The 14,807-nt window shown below is 40.8% G+C and overlaps 2 protein-coding genes across 6 annotated transcripts in view; one reads left to right on the top strand and one right to left on the bottom strand.

The window, feature by feature from the left end:
• Window positions 1–4,497, bottom strand: part of USP8 (ubiquitin specific peptidase 8) — a 101,076-nt gene extending 96,579 nt beyond the window's left edge. Inside the window, exon 1 of the mRNA XM_027096657.1 lies at window positions 4,328–4,497. The gene's annotated coding sequence lies outside the window, so the exon portion shown is untranslated. The remainder of the gene's footprint in view (window positions 1–4,327) is intronic.
• A 369-nt stretch (window positions 4,498–4,866) lies between these two features.
• Window positions 4,867–14,807, top strand: part of GABPB1 (GA binding protein transcription factor subunit beta 1) — a 79,950-nt gene continuing 70,009 nt past the window's right edge. For 2 of the 5 annotated variants that reach the window (XM_027096660.1, XM_027096658.1), the window contains exon 1: window positions 4,867–5,298. The gene's annotated coding sequence lies outside the window, so the exon portion shown is untranslated. The remainder of the gene's footprint in view (window positions 5,299–14,807) is intronic. The other 3 variants (XM_027096659.1, XM_027096662.1, XM_027096661.1) reach the window with 2 other exon arrangements.

Here is a 14,807-nt window from a genome sequence, read left to right as displayed (position 1 = left end):
CCACTCACGTCAAGAAACAGAACGCTGCTAGCACTGCAGAAGCACCCCTACATACCCTCCCAAGCATTACTCCCCCACCCAAAGCTAATCATTTCCTTTCTTTTCTTCATAGATTTTACTACCTAAACCTGTATCCCTAAATCTAGTTTGGTTTCATGTGTTTTCTTGAACTGTGAATTTTCCAAAATGGCTATACCAATATACATTCCCACCAACAGTGTACAGTTTCATTTGTTCCAATACTTGACATTTTGTTTTCCATTTTAGCCATTATTGTGGGTGTGCCACAGGATCTCACTGTGATGTCAATCTGCATTTCCCTAATGATTACAGAAGTCGAGCACCTTTACATGTTTATTGGCCATTTAGATATCCTCTTTTGTGAAGTGACTTTAAATCTTACCAATTTTTCTGTTGGGTTGTCTCTATTTTTTACTGATTTGTGGGAGTCTATAAATTCTGAATGGCAGCAAAACAGACATATTTCTATTGTAGAAATGAATGCATTTGTTGGATGCTATTAGAATACCACTAACTCCTCTTACTCTGCAGAACCCCAAATTCACTAATGACCCTCTGGGAGGTAATGCAGTCAACTTTGCGCCTTCTCTCTAAACCAATGTAGAGTTATTGTGCCATGGAATCTGCTAGATACTTGGAATATAATGTCAAAAAAAGTGATTAGGGACAACAGCTTTGAAAAGAGACCTGTATTGGAATCCTGTCTCTAACATTTACCAGCTTGGTGACTTTACGCAAGTTATTTAAACTGTTTTAGCCTCAGTATCCTCTTTGGAAAAATGGGGCTAATAATACCTATTTTAAGAGTTGTTATGAGGGTTAAATGAGACAATAATATGTAACAGGTTTTGCATAGTGGCTGGCAAATAGGAACATTTAATAAGTGGTAACCATTATAAATTTGGTTATTTCCATGTAGCCTGCCATTTCGGTATAGTGGGAGAAACTGAGTAGATGTCCATTCCCCTCTTAGCCATTATAGTTCTCACTATAAAGTTAAAAAAAAAAAAAGGCACTGGGTTTAGATTAGTCTTCTGGGAACTTGGTCCTTCTGACTCCCTTCATCAGAGTGTCTCTAGAGCAGTGCTTCAAAAATAATCTGTGGTGGGCTTCCCTGGTGGCGCAGTGGTTGAGAGTCCACCTGCCGATGCAGGGGACATGGGTTCGTGCGCCGGTCTGGGAAGATCCCACATGCCGCGGAGCGGCTGGGCCCGTGAGCCATGGCCGCTGAGCCTGCGCTCCGCAACGGGAGAGGCCATAACAGTGGGAGGCCCGTGTACCGCAAAAACAAAAACAAAAGCAAAAATAATATGTGGTGAAAGATCATAGACACTTCTATAAAATATAAAAATAAATTAACTAGAGAAGGGAAATAAAACAAAGGCATACACAAGATACAACAATACAAGCCCCCAATTTTTATTAAAACCATAAACATAAAATTAGTGTAACACTAATTGCTATAAAAGTTTCTAAATTCTTACTCTCGATTTCTGTAAATGCCTTGGACCAATAACAAAGGGTTTACAGATCGGCGGTGGCCCGTGGCCCATACTTTCGGTAGCACTGCTCTAGCGCACTGACAAAAATCAGACTTCTGAATTTGAAGGGCTGAGGTAGGTCCTAGAATGTGGAGACTCTACTGAAGGGTTAGTCTTGGACCTGAGTCATCAGTTGGTCGCCTACTGGACTTTTTCTAGCCTTAAGCACAACGCTGTGTCACTCCTTAGCTTAAAAACGACCCACTGTTCCCTCCGTCTTAAAGGGTAAGATCCCAATCCTTTAACATGGCATCAAAGGCCTTCCAGGTTCCACACAACTTTTTTGGTCTGATTTTCCACTATTCTTTATTCTAGTAGACCTGCACTGTCCAATATAGTAGCAACTAGCCACAAGTGGCCATGGAGCAGTTGAAATGTGGCTAATTTAGTAAGTAAAATTTTAATCTTAACTTTAATTTAAAATAAAAAATCTTATACATAATTCAATTACTGCAAAACTTTTGAAATATGTTTGGAATGATTCGAGTATGTGAATCTACTTTTTCAGCTGTAAATTTTATGAAATCAATTATTGTGATATGCTATAAATGTAAAAAACCACCAGATTTTGAACACTTACTTGGTAATGAGAAAAAGAATGCAAAATATTTAATACTTTTAAATACTGATCACATATGAAATGATACTATTTTGGATATATCGGGTCAAATAAGATTTTTTAAATTTCTTTTTGTTTTCTTTCACTTTTTTAATGTGGCTACTGTAAAATTACATATGTGGCTTGTGTTATATTTATATTGGAGTGTTGGCCTAGACAATCATGCCCCAAACCTAGGAATCACTCTTGATTTTTCCCTTTCCCTGTTTGATTCATTAGCAATATAGGTCGGGTCTAATCACAAAATATATCTTCAATGCATCCACTTTATCTCTACTGTTACTATCCATGTTACTCCATACCTTAAAACCCTTCAGTGGCTTCTAGAGCTCTGAAACTTACCAAGGCTGCAGACTTCATCTTCTGCCATTCCCTTCTTTGCTCTCTAGACTTTAGCCACATTGCCTTTCTTGCTTTCTCACCAAAGATTTTGCCTTACTATTCCCTTTGGTCTTGAACACTGCCCTCAACTTATTCCCATTCAGGTCTTAGCTCAAAGAATACCTTCTCAGAGAGGCCACTTTTTTTTCTGGCTGTGCCACACGGCTTGCCAGATCTCAGTTCCCCAACCAGGGACTGAACCTGGGTCACAGCAGTGAAAGCCCAGAATCCTAACCACTAGGCCACCAGGAAACTCCCAGAGAGGCCATTTCTGAACAATCTTCAAAATTATGGCTGCTCTCTCTTCCCAGAGAAATGCTTCATCCAAATACCCTTTTATTCTCTTCATAAAGGATATTATGTGATATTACCTTTCCTCTTCTTTTATAAAACTTGTTTATACTCTGTTCCCTCCACGGAAACAGGAGCTGGAACCTTGTTGGTCTTGTTCCTGCTTAATCTGTTCTAATGTGTAGAACAGTGCCAGTGCCAGTGCCAGTTGCTCTCGAGACAACTTACATGAAAGAATACCTAAGTGCCTACTAGACATACAATCTCAGTGAAGACATCCTCCTAAATGCTCCCTCAACACACTTGGGATTCATCTTTGACATCTTTTCAGTCATTCCGTATCCAGTCAACCAAATCACCAAGCTCTCAACATCTTTGGTCATATTCTTCACTCCTGTTTGCCACTATCTCAGTCCAAGTCATTACTCTCTCATAGATTGCTGTTTTCTCCAAACTGTTTTCTTTGCCTCTGACTTTTGCATGACAGTGATCTGTCTAAAATACAAATCCAATCTGATTATGCTTCTACTTAAAATCTTTCAATGTCATCCTCTTAGCTCTCAAAAGCTAATTTCTGCAAATGGCATTCAAGGCCTTTATGACTAGACCTCTTCAGACACATCTTTAGGCATTCCTGAAAAAGCATTATCTTCTTTGCCCAACAATTTCTCCAGAGTTTTCCTTTTAACCTTTGCATTTGTTGCTTCACCTGTCTGGAAGGTTCTTCCCCGACTCCCTTATTAAAGCTGATTGCTTCTCCAGTCCCATTCCATGCCTCCCTGACAGGTAAGTAAGGGATTCCTCCTATAAAAAATTTCACAGCATTCAGCAGTTTACCCTCATTATACTACTGATGATGCCTACTTGTCTGCATTCTACAGCATAAGATTAATGAGGGCAAGGATTCTACAACAACCATTAGCTGAATGTTTACTCAGATAAACTCAATGTTAAAGAGAAGCATGTGACTATGGAAAGAAGCACTGAAAATATTAAATTGAAAGAAAAATAGAATACAGGCTCCTATGCCATTCACTTTGTTTCTATTTTAGGCACAACGCTTTAATAAGTTACACAAAGACTTTACAAATCTCTACATCAATAACACAAAAGGGTAAGTAGAGAAAGACTGTTTATCTGAGGCCACCCAAAATCTGTAGACAACATGTTATTTCATTTGTTTGTAAACTCTTCTAGATTAAAATCTTGGCGCTCTCTCACATATTCCCAATTCCTAAATATAGGAAGCCAAAAATTGTACGGTTAGAAGGTTGGAAAAGTCATTCCCAGGCTCATCTGTTAAAAACATTACCAGTGTGGTGGGTATTTTAGCAAAATCATCACAAGTAATTTAAACTCCTAAGACTCTTACTTTGTAAATCACCATCCACAAATAAACTTTTGCTGCTTTCTTAATAAAATACAACACAACAAAAATCTTGACATTCCAGCCACGGAAAAACAAGACTTCTACCTCTGAGGTGACAGTAATCCAAGGGGATTCGGCGAGCAGTTACGAAAGGTCTACGAAGTATAAGGCATCAAAAGAATGTTTAAGAAAAAAAAAAAAAAGGCGGGGGTGGCTACAGGAATATGTACGTTTTCGTCACGAACTTGACTTGCTCAGTTTAGGTGAAGTGGAGAAATAACATCCGTAGTTCCTCCCCTTGTACCTCAACAGCGACTCCTGTCCCAGTCAGCCTAGTGGAATCTAGGGCGGCTTCAAGTTAAATCCTAGCTTTTTCACTGCCCTTCCGTCTCCCAGGACTCTGCTAGATGTCTCAGCTTAACCTGAAAGGAGTCAGGATTCCCCATCTCTCAGCTTTCATGCCGAAGACATAACGTTAGCACACGCACTTCAGCCTCCCACTACTAGCCCCGCAGAAAGTGGCGGGAAGGCTAGGTGGCCGGCCTGCAGCCCCGCCGCGCACATGGCCGGCTGCAGCTCCTACCCCCGTGCCGCGCAGGCGCCGGGCGAGCCGGGACTTGCGGTCGCCGACAACGGATCATTCCGCCGCTTTCTTTGTGTGGCTCAAGTTCTAGAGATGGCATATTTTCCTCCCCTTTGTTAAAAAGAAAAACCAGGCCGTCTCGCCCCCTTCCTCCCGCCGGAATGGGATCGGGGAGTGGGTGGGAGAGGGATCTGCTGACCAGGGCAGGGGCGGAAAGGCTCAGAAGAGGGGCTGACGAGGGCCGGGTACGGGAGGGATGCTGGGAGCTTTGACTCACTCGCACACCATGTGTCCCTCCGCGCGCAGCACGGGGGACTTTTCGGTGGGGATTTTGGGCGCCGACCAGACGCGGCATTTTCGGAAAATAGCGCCTTGTGCAGCTGAAGCGCTTTGTGTTTAGCTGGGCCGCGTCAGCCCGGCCGGGTACGAGGCGCCTCGGGTCCCCGAACCACCTCCTGCTGCTCCCCGGCCGCCGCTCCCGAAGCTTTTCCAGGTCAGTGCGGGTCTGTGTAGGGCCCTGTTACCACCGGATGTGGAAGTTGATCTCTTCGCTGGTAAAAAATAATTCCACTTCCCCCGGAACCCAGATCATCCCCGCGATTTCCTGTTTATTGCATTAAGGCGCCGGGTTTCCGGGGCTCTTGGCCCCGCTTATCCCGCGGGGGTCGGCGGGGTCGGCCTGGGCCCCCGCTCCGCCCGCGCCGCCGGCGCGCTTTGTCCGCTCGCACCCCGCTTCTGGGAGGGGCGGGCAGACATGGTGGCGGCCGCCGCCCCCTCCTCGGCCCTGGCGAGCTGCGGCCTCCCCGCGGCTCATAGCCCGGCCGGTCCCGAGCGGCCGCCCCGGGGCGGAATGGGGTCGGGCCGGGGCTTTGGGGGCTCTGCGGGAGGCGGGCGAGGGAGGGAGGGAGACAGGCAGGCAGGCGCGGTACGGCCTTGGCGCCCGCCGCCCCGGGAGCCGCCGCTCTCTTTGTCTGGGCGGCCTGATCGCACCGCCTGGCTCGCCGGAGCGGGGAAGGGACGGCGGGGGCGGCCGGCTTCGGGTGAGCTGTGCTGCTGGGCCCGCGGGGCCGGGTGGCGCACGGGCCGCGGCGGGAGCGGCCGGCCCGGACAGGGTTAACGGGAGCGCCCGGCCGGCCCTGCGCTGGGCCGCGCCGTCGACTGCCTCAGCCTTGGGGACTCGAGTCTCTGAGGGGACGAAGCCAGCCGCTCAGGATGCTGGGGCACTTCTGTTCTTGGGACTTAGCCGCCGGGATCTGCGGGTGCAGGGCCTCGGGGAAGAAGTTGGGAATTTTGCCAGGTCATTTCTGCCTGGGCACAGTTAATCAGTGTGTATTTAGTGTGTTTCGTTGAAACTCTCCTACCGTGTTGAACCAGCGTGCCTAGCCTCAAGAGTGCATCGTGAAAACTGAAACCAAAGGAACGATATAGGCCTGCTTTGTGTGTGTTTTCCCACTTGAAGCCTGTTTTCAGTACACAGACTGTTGCTTTAAAGCTGATTGGACTCTGGCGAACACACATCTGTTCAAAGGAGGGGCAGAGACCACAGTACTTCTGAAGGGGGCTTGGTAATATGGAAATATTTTAAGTGCTGTCTCTGGACACTGATTTGCTGTCTCGATTCAGGCAAGTTACTTTCTGAAGTAGTTTTTATTTGGAAAATGGTTTGATGTAGTGAGTAAATGATCCTTGTACAGTAGTTTGCCATCCCAGAATTAAAGAAGCACCATAGTTTATTATGCAGAAGTTCGTGGTCAAAAGTTCTTTTTGCAGATATTTATCTCACACATAGACCCAGCCAGCTTACTTTAAATTTCTTCTCATTGACTTGTAACCATCGACCTTGACACTTCCACTTTCAGGCTCAGATTTTGAATTTAAGGAAACTAAAGACGGCTTTATCTTTTTTCTTTTCTCTCTTTTGAAGTATTTATTTTTCCAAAAATAACAAAAGAAAAATCCATTGCATGTTCACATCAGTGACCTTTTAGGCAAGAGTGACATTGTTTTACATTTCTGCAAGTCTTTAATGTCAGGTTTAACAGAAGATAGCTAGATTCTTAAACCTACTTCTGCATTCAGTCTGATGTGGTGTCACACCATGTAACCACTGGAAAACACTGTATGCTCATGCCTTTTTTAAAAAACTAAAAAATGTGTCGTTTCTATCGTCTCACAAGTCAAATCAGGATGTTATTATACAAGACACACTTAAAAAATATGGATAAGAAGGTTGATTCCTGTGCTTTTTTCTTTTTTTTTTTTTCTTTCTTTCCAACTTTTTTTCAGTTTGGGATTTAGAACATTTGAAAAAATTTTAAGTGATTAAACTTAATTTTTAATTCCACAACTTATTTTTAATGATGTACACAAGTAAACCATGAATTCCGTGTTAGATTTGCTTGTGAAAACTTGTATGTAAATGTAATTTTTGAAGATAGGACACTTTCAAAGCAATATAGGAGTGCCAGATTTAAAAGGAATCCTGCAGTGAAACCTTTGGTGAAACAGTGCTTTTGTATTGTAGTGTGTATACAAACTTAGAGTTAACTGTCTGTAACTTAGAGTTCGAATTGTCTATCTCTTTGAATCAATCTGGGTTTTCTAGGTTGGGGGGCAATTAAATTGTAGATGTGTGAAAATTAAAGGCCATACTTACTTTGGTTTAATGGTTTTGAAATGAAGCTAAATTCACTTCTAGTTGTTTTGTGAACTTTAGTCTGATTCTGTCAGTCTGTAGTTCTGTTCCATCAACAGGAAGCATCTGGTCATTCTTCATGTAATTGTTAGAAAATGCCAGGTATATTTTTGATGTTTGCTATTCAAATGAAAATAAATAGATTGGATCTTGGTTTGTCCCCTCTACCCTCAACTCTAAGATATATTTATAATGGGCCTCATTGTCCATAGAATGGACTTTTTTCTTTGGCCCTTGAGTACCTCAAGTTAGAAATAGTAACAAGTAAAGCAAACAAATCGTTAGGGATTCAGAAGTCATTGCAAGAAATTTTGACTCATGAATTAATTTTGAGGGTGCAGTGCCCTTTTGCAAGTAGCTTGAGTGTGGATGGGCTCCATCTCTTCTCTGCAATTGCTAAAAAACAAACTGAAACAAAACCTTAGCGTTCAGGGCAACTTAGTTTTCTAATGAATCATTTCTTTGGTTCCAGAGCTTTCCAACTAGTAATCATATGTTTCTACAGCACTAACGTGTCTACCTTGGGACAACGATAATTAGTATTATACTTAACTTTTTCTGAAGATGTTTGTTCCATCATGCTCTCTAGAAGGTCAATTTATTAGTATTAGTGCTTATGTGTTACCTCATAATGTTGACAACAGTGCTCTGCACAGAGGAGATGCTTTGGTGCAGTCAACTGTCATTTCAGTCGTTGGTGGGCTAGTGCACTTTTATTTGGGCTGAGTATGTCCATAATATAAGTGTAGAGGCTTAAGCATGAAGTGATTTCTCCACTGAAGGTAAATCCACATGCAGGGCCATTGATCTAGATTTCTAGAAATAGAAATCTAAACTCTTAGCCCGAGTTCTCTTACCTTTTAATGGGAATGATTATAAAGGTTGGCAGTTAGGGCCCAAGATGCTAATGCACAAATAGTGTGGAAAAGACTTGATCATTTTAACTGTACATTTAATAAGAATCAACACTTATAATTTTTTTAAAAGTAAATGTCATTTTGAAGTTGGTAGAACAGCATATAGAAAGAGCAAAGTGTTAGCCCCACTTTACTTTTTACTAGTTGTGCTATACCTGGGGTATTATGTCAGATTTTCAGGTAGCATATGATATATCATATTGTAAGTGGGACCTTGCATCAATCAGTTCTCAAACTTTGTATCAGAATCACCTGGAGAGCTAATTAAAAAAAACCATGAGGCCCAAGCTTAAGTAAGATAGGAACTGGGCCACTCTGTTTTTCTCACATTCCTTAGGTGACAGACAATCAGGTTTAAAAACCACTGAACTATAGAGCATAGCCAGAGAATTCTGATCATGGGGGAAATGGAAAGGAGGAAAAGTTGAAAAACTGTGATGTTTGGCCCCAAAAAATGGAGCTCATCTAAGAAATGATAGTAGTATTTAAATATTTGGAGGTCTGTCACACAGAAAAATCAGGTTTGATTTGACTAGAAAGAAGTAGGATCAAGGGGTAGAAGTTAGAAGGAGGCAGATTTCAGCATTTTTCCAAGAAAAATTTCCTCAAAACAGTAAAAATATAATGTGTTGTTTTGGGTGGCAGGCTGTCCCCTCCCACTGACAGTGTTAAAGTTAGGGATTCAAGGGTAGAGGAAATGATGTGCTGAATGAGGATTTGGGCCAGGTTTCGTTAAGTTCCCTACAAACTGAGATTTTATGAAATCCGTCTAGGTTTGCATGTACAAAAGTGGAAGAGCAAAAGCTAATTGAAACAAGCTGGTTAGCTTAACTGGATCATAGTTTTCATTTTCTTGGATAAAGAGAAATGAGTATTAAGTGAGAGAGCTATTTGATGAAGGTTTTAAACCCAGCTGTGATTTGGCAGATTCAAAGCCTGAAAAATAGGCATACCTTCTGATGTGGAAATTCCTATTTAAATGAATTTATTTTGGGGTAGTAAAGATATGCCAATAAATTGGTAGCTGTTTACATACCAATTGCAGCATTGTTGATAATAAAAGCTGTATATTGACACATTTGACCCTCCTCCCCACATTAATAATGTAGTAGGTTATATTATCCCCCATTTTTCAGAAGAGAAAACTGAGGCATAGAGAAATTAGGTAGCTTGCCCAAGGTAGCAGAGTTAGTAATGTAGAGCATGGACTTGATTCCAAACAGTTTGACTCCCAGAGCCGGTGACTCAATGCTGTGGAATTATAAACAACTTAAATATTTCACAGTGATTGTTAGGGTACATCCCTAAAGTGGGGTACTGCCTAGCCATTAAAATGATGGTTAGAAGAATAAAAACTTGAAATTATGTCTTGGTGTATGTTAAGTGAAAAAAGTAAATTTAAAAACATGATTTTATTTTGATTAAATAACATACATTGACATCTGGAAGGAAATGTGCCAAACTGTTAAGTGGTTATTTTTGAGTGTAAATTTATAGGTGATTATTTTCTTTTTACTTATACAAATTTTCTTACTTCTACAATGAATATGTATTATTGTGTATTGCTTGTGATTAAAAAGATACTAAGGTGTTATATTTCAATAAAAAATAAAAATATTAGCATAAGCTGAGGAGTTTGGATTTTAAACTGTGCAGTTTATGCAAGTTGACTAAGGAATTGCACATAAATGAGAATTTGTAAGTGTGAAGTGTTCTGTATTTAATGAACACATGAAGTGTTTGAATCTTTACCATTCTAAAAGTAATACATTAATTGAATAGAGAAAAATATCACTGACTCCTACCACCCTACTATAATCAGTTCTATATTTTGTTAATGTTTTCTTCACCTTAAGTGTAATATTGTAAATGTTGTATTCATCCCAGCTTAGTCACTCTCTGGCTCTGTGACTTGCTTAATCTCTCTGTGCCGCACTTTCCTCCTTTGTAAAATTTGAATAATTATAATAACTACCTCATGGTGCTTGGAAGGATTAAATGAGTTACTGCATATAAAGTGATCAGAACAGTGTCTGACACATGGTTAATAGCTCAGTAAATGTTAGCAATTATTGTAGGATCATAGTCAACTAAAACTCTGTGGTCTAATAGGTTTTGGAATTAAGAATTTTTTGGATATAGCTAAGGTAATGTTATGTAACCTTTCAACAGTCCAGTGCAGTAGCCTTCTTCAAACAAGTTACTATTTCTGCAGCAAAATGTATGAATGTTTACACTAAATGGGGTAAATAAAGACTATAAATAGCTTCATGTCAGTTTCGGTAAGGTTTCACTGCCAAATGCATTATTTTGGGTTTCAGAGCTGTTTTTTGGTTTTAGAATTGCAGTTAAGGAACCTGTGGAATTTACTCAATTTTGAGTCCTATTTTATTTTAATATTAAAACATTTTTAATATTAAAGCATGTCTAGGAGGTCTAAGATCAAGGTGCTGGCATCATTGGGCTCTGGTGAGGACCCTCTTTCGGGTTGCAGACTTTTCTCTTGTATCCTCACATGGTAGAAGGGGCAAAGGGACTTCTCTCAGGTCTTTTTATGAGAACATTAATCTCATTCGTGATCTGCCCTCAAGACTTAATCACCTTCCAAAGGCCTCACTTCCAATACCATCACTTTGGGCATTAGGAGTTCAACATAAAATTGAGGGGTGGGGAGACACAAATATTCAGACCATAGCATACAGTATGGTGTGTAAGTGAATGATCTAAAAAATTTCTTACATCCTAACTGGCTCGTGTGAACTCTGATCTTTGCGATTACTCCACCTATGTTCCTTTATCTATTTTTTTTCCATAGGGACCCTCAATTTCTCTCCCTTAGCTTATTCCTGTGTGCATTATATATAGCCTGAACTTGCATCAGTCACTTTTTCATATTTTACTGGGCTCCTGTTGTCAAATTTTCCTACCCATCTATTTCCTCTGTTCTTCCTCATAGGTCACAGTGTATTTGTGGAGGAAGGTGGGTAATTATGAAAATTTTTGGCCACTATAAATTTATGCTGGACAGATCCAATGGATGCTTGCTACTTGGCAATCATTTTATTAATCTAATATTTTGCTTTTGTCTCATATATCTTCCTCTCTTTCAGAAGGTGCCATTGACTTCTACTTAATTGAAAAAGAAAATAGAATACAAGCTTGCATTTTTTTTGTTTTGTTTTCACCATGACAAATCTCTATTCTTTCACCTTATTTTGTAAACTGAATGGAAGAGGAATCTTGCTGCTATACTTAACTTTTCCTCTGATCACTTCGATGGTTATCTCCAGGGGTTTTTCCTCCTTACCTTCAAGTATATACAGACTTCCATATTTTGGGAGAAAAAAATAAACTTTGATTAACTATTGCTACTGTTCTTTCTAGCTATCTTCCTCATTTCTCTTTTTTATTTCAAAAATTTTAAGATCTTAGTTAAAATTTCTGCCCTCAGCTCTTGCTGCCCTCAGCCCTTTTACTACTTCTTCCCTAACTTACTGCAGTTTTATAATGACATTACATGTGAATGTGACGTATTCAGACTGCTGCTTCAAAGGACATCCTTTTTTCCAATGGTATTGGCTTCATCCTGATTTTATTCAGTTAGTGTATATGTGTTACTGTTGACTTCCACCTAGGCTTCTTAACTTTCTTTCCTTGCTTTTCATGTTAGTGTGCATCCTGATTTTCTGGCTACTACGTTTATTTTTTTTCTTTTGGTTGTTGTTTCATGATCCTCTTAACCACGGTCGTTATTCTTCTCAGTACTTAGCCCTCTGCTCACCTCTCTTTGTCTCTTCTCCATGGATGTTTTATATGTTTATATGTTCATCAGTGTGTACTCTCCAGGTTTGTATCTCCAGTGGTTTACTGAATACTTCCATTGAGAGGCTCAAGGAATTTCCTTCACTTTTTGATTTATTATTACCCACTTTCCACCTACTCTGTTTTTCTTTGTTTTATCATCATACTTAAATCTTTTTTTTGCTTAATTAATTTATTTTATTTATTTTTGGCGGCATTGGGTCTTCGTTGCTGCGCATGGGCTTTCTCTAGTTGCAGCAAGCAGGGGCTACTCTTTGTTGTGGTGCACGGGCTTCTCATTGCAGTGGCTTCTCTTGTTGCGGAGCATGGGCTCCTGAGCGCAGGCTCAGTAGTTGTGACGCGCAGCCTTAGTTGCTCTGCGACATGTGGGATCTTTCCGGACCAGGGATCGAACCTGTGTCCCCTGCGTTGGCAGACGGATTCTTAACCACTGCGCCACCAGGGAAGTCCCCATGCTTAAATCTTAAAGTTGTCTGTGATACATGTTTCTCCTTTATTTTGTATATCCATCAGTCAGCATGATTCTTTAGATTTCTCTCCTGGATCTCTGTTTTTGGGATTCTGCATTGCCTGTTATTTGCCCTTTCTAACTTTAGAGTCACCTTCCTCCAATCCATTCTTCATATGGCTGCCAGAATAATTTTCCTAAAAATTTTTTTGAACCCATTGCTGCTAAACCTAAGCAGTCTGAAGAGAGAACATGTACTGTTGACCTTTGCACTCTGCATTGTGCCAAGCAAAGTGAATTGAACTTGTGCTGAATAAATGTTTGAATGGATCACCGTTTGCTCAAAACATAGAACGACTCCCAATTGTCTGCAGGATAAAGTCCAAACTCTACTTTCTGGCTTTCAGATCTTTTCATATTACAGTCTGCTTCTTCAGCCTTATTCTTTACTCCTTAACATTACCAAGGTAGTATTTCCTCTCTGTACTACACCATGCTTAGGCATAACTCTATGTGCTCTTCCTTTTCCTTTTCCTTGCTTGTCAAAACCTATTCAGCTTAACAGTGCTCTGTGCCAGGCACTGTTCTAATCTCTAGTGTTACAGTAATGAACAACACAGAAGACAAAGTCTGTTTTCTTGAAGCTGTCATTCAGGGTGGGGGGAGAGAGGGCACAGTAAACAAATGTCAGGTGGTAATGAGTGCAATGAAGAGTAAAACTGGATAAGGGGATAGAATGGTGGGAAGTGACTCCTATTTTAGATGGTCAGAGAAAGCTTCTCTCTTTGGGTGTCCTGAAATGAGGGAGTAAATCATGCAGTTATCCAAGTAAAGTGCTTTCTAGTCAGAGGAAACAACGTCTCCAAGATCCTAAGCTGGGAACATGTTTGGCTTGTTTGAATAGTTACTAAGACCTGTGTGGCTAGAGCAGAATAAATAAGGGGAAGTGATAGATGAGATTAGAGAGGTAGTAGGGAGCCAGATGATGCTTCAGATGGTTAAGTCTTTCACTGAAGAAGGCTTCCTGACTATATACTTTTGTTTGTTAATTTAAAGCTTCTCCAAACCCATTTAGCAACTATGGAAGTAGCTTCCAAATTATTTTTTATTGTGACCCATGGTAAGAAGTGTATTTAACATTGTTAGCATACAAATGTATTGTTGTTTGTGTATTGTGTGTATGTGTGCACATGCGTATGGCTGGAAGAAATTCATGAAACATGACTTTACTATATTTGATATATGCTGATATTTTTTAAAGTGTTGGTTTTAACCCATTAAAGTTATTTCATAGTCTGCTAATGGGTTATGACCACAGTTTGAAAAACACTGATGTGTGGTACATACCCACTTAAAAAAAAAAACAAACCAGGGCTTCCCTGGTGGCGCAGTGGTTGAGAGTCCGCCTGCCAATGCAGGGAACACGGGTTCGTGCCCCGGTCCGGGAAGATCCCACATGCCGCGGAGCGGCTGGGCCCGTGAGCCATGGCCGCTGAGCCTGCATGTCTAGAGCCTGTGCTCCGCAACGGGAGAGGCCACAACAGTGAGAGGCCCGTGTACCGCAAAAAAAAAAAATGACATGAGGGCAGTTTGGTATCTATCAGAATTACAGTTGTATTTACCTTTGTCTCAGCAACCCTACTTAAGGGAATTTATCCTACAGTTATATGAAGTGAAATGATGCATCTACAAACTTATTAATTGCAGTGTTGTTTATAATAGCAATAATGTCCACCTGTAATAAACAGGCATATCCACACAATAGCATACTAAGCAGCTATACAGAAAATGAGGAAGCTGTCTATGAACTAATAGGAAAAGATCTTCAGGATGTGTTAAGTAAGAAAAGCAAGTGCAGAACAGTGTATATAGTAATGCAATCTTTTGGTAACTATAGAAATACTGGAAGGATACCCAAGAAACTAGTAAAGGTGAATAATTGTGGCTGGGAGGAAGATGGGAATAGCATAAATACTTTCATTGAGACTTTTCAATGTATACATTTCTGTGTTTTGGATTTTTGAACTGTTGAAAAAACAGAAAAGGAGAAGTGAAGTAGCCTGTGTAGGACTTGATCAACTGTATGTAGAGACATGAGAGAGAGGAAGGAGTTGAGGATA

Source organism: Aethalodelphis obliquidens, unplaced genomic scaffold (assembly GCF_003676395.1).
Source record: "Aethalodelphis obliquidens isolate GAN/ISIS:26980383/991018 unplaced genomic scaffold, ASM367639v1 scaffold105, whole genome shotgun sequence".
Classification (NCBI taxonomy): Eukaryota; Metazoa; Chordata; class Mammalia; order Artiodactyla; family Delphinidae; genus Aethalodelphis; species Aethalodelphis obliquidens.
Note: the sequence above shows the minus strand (reverse complement) of the source record. Positions and strands in the feature narration are given on the sequence as shown.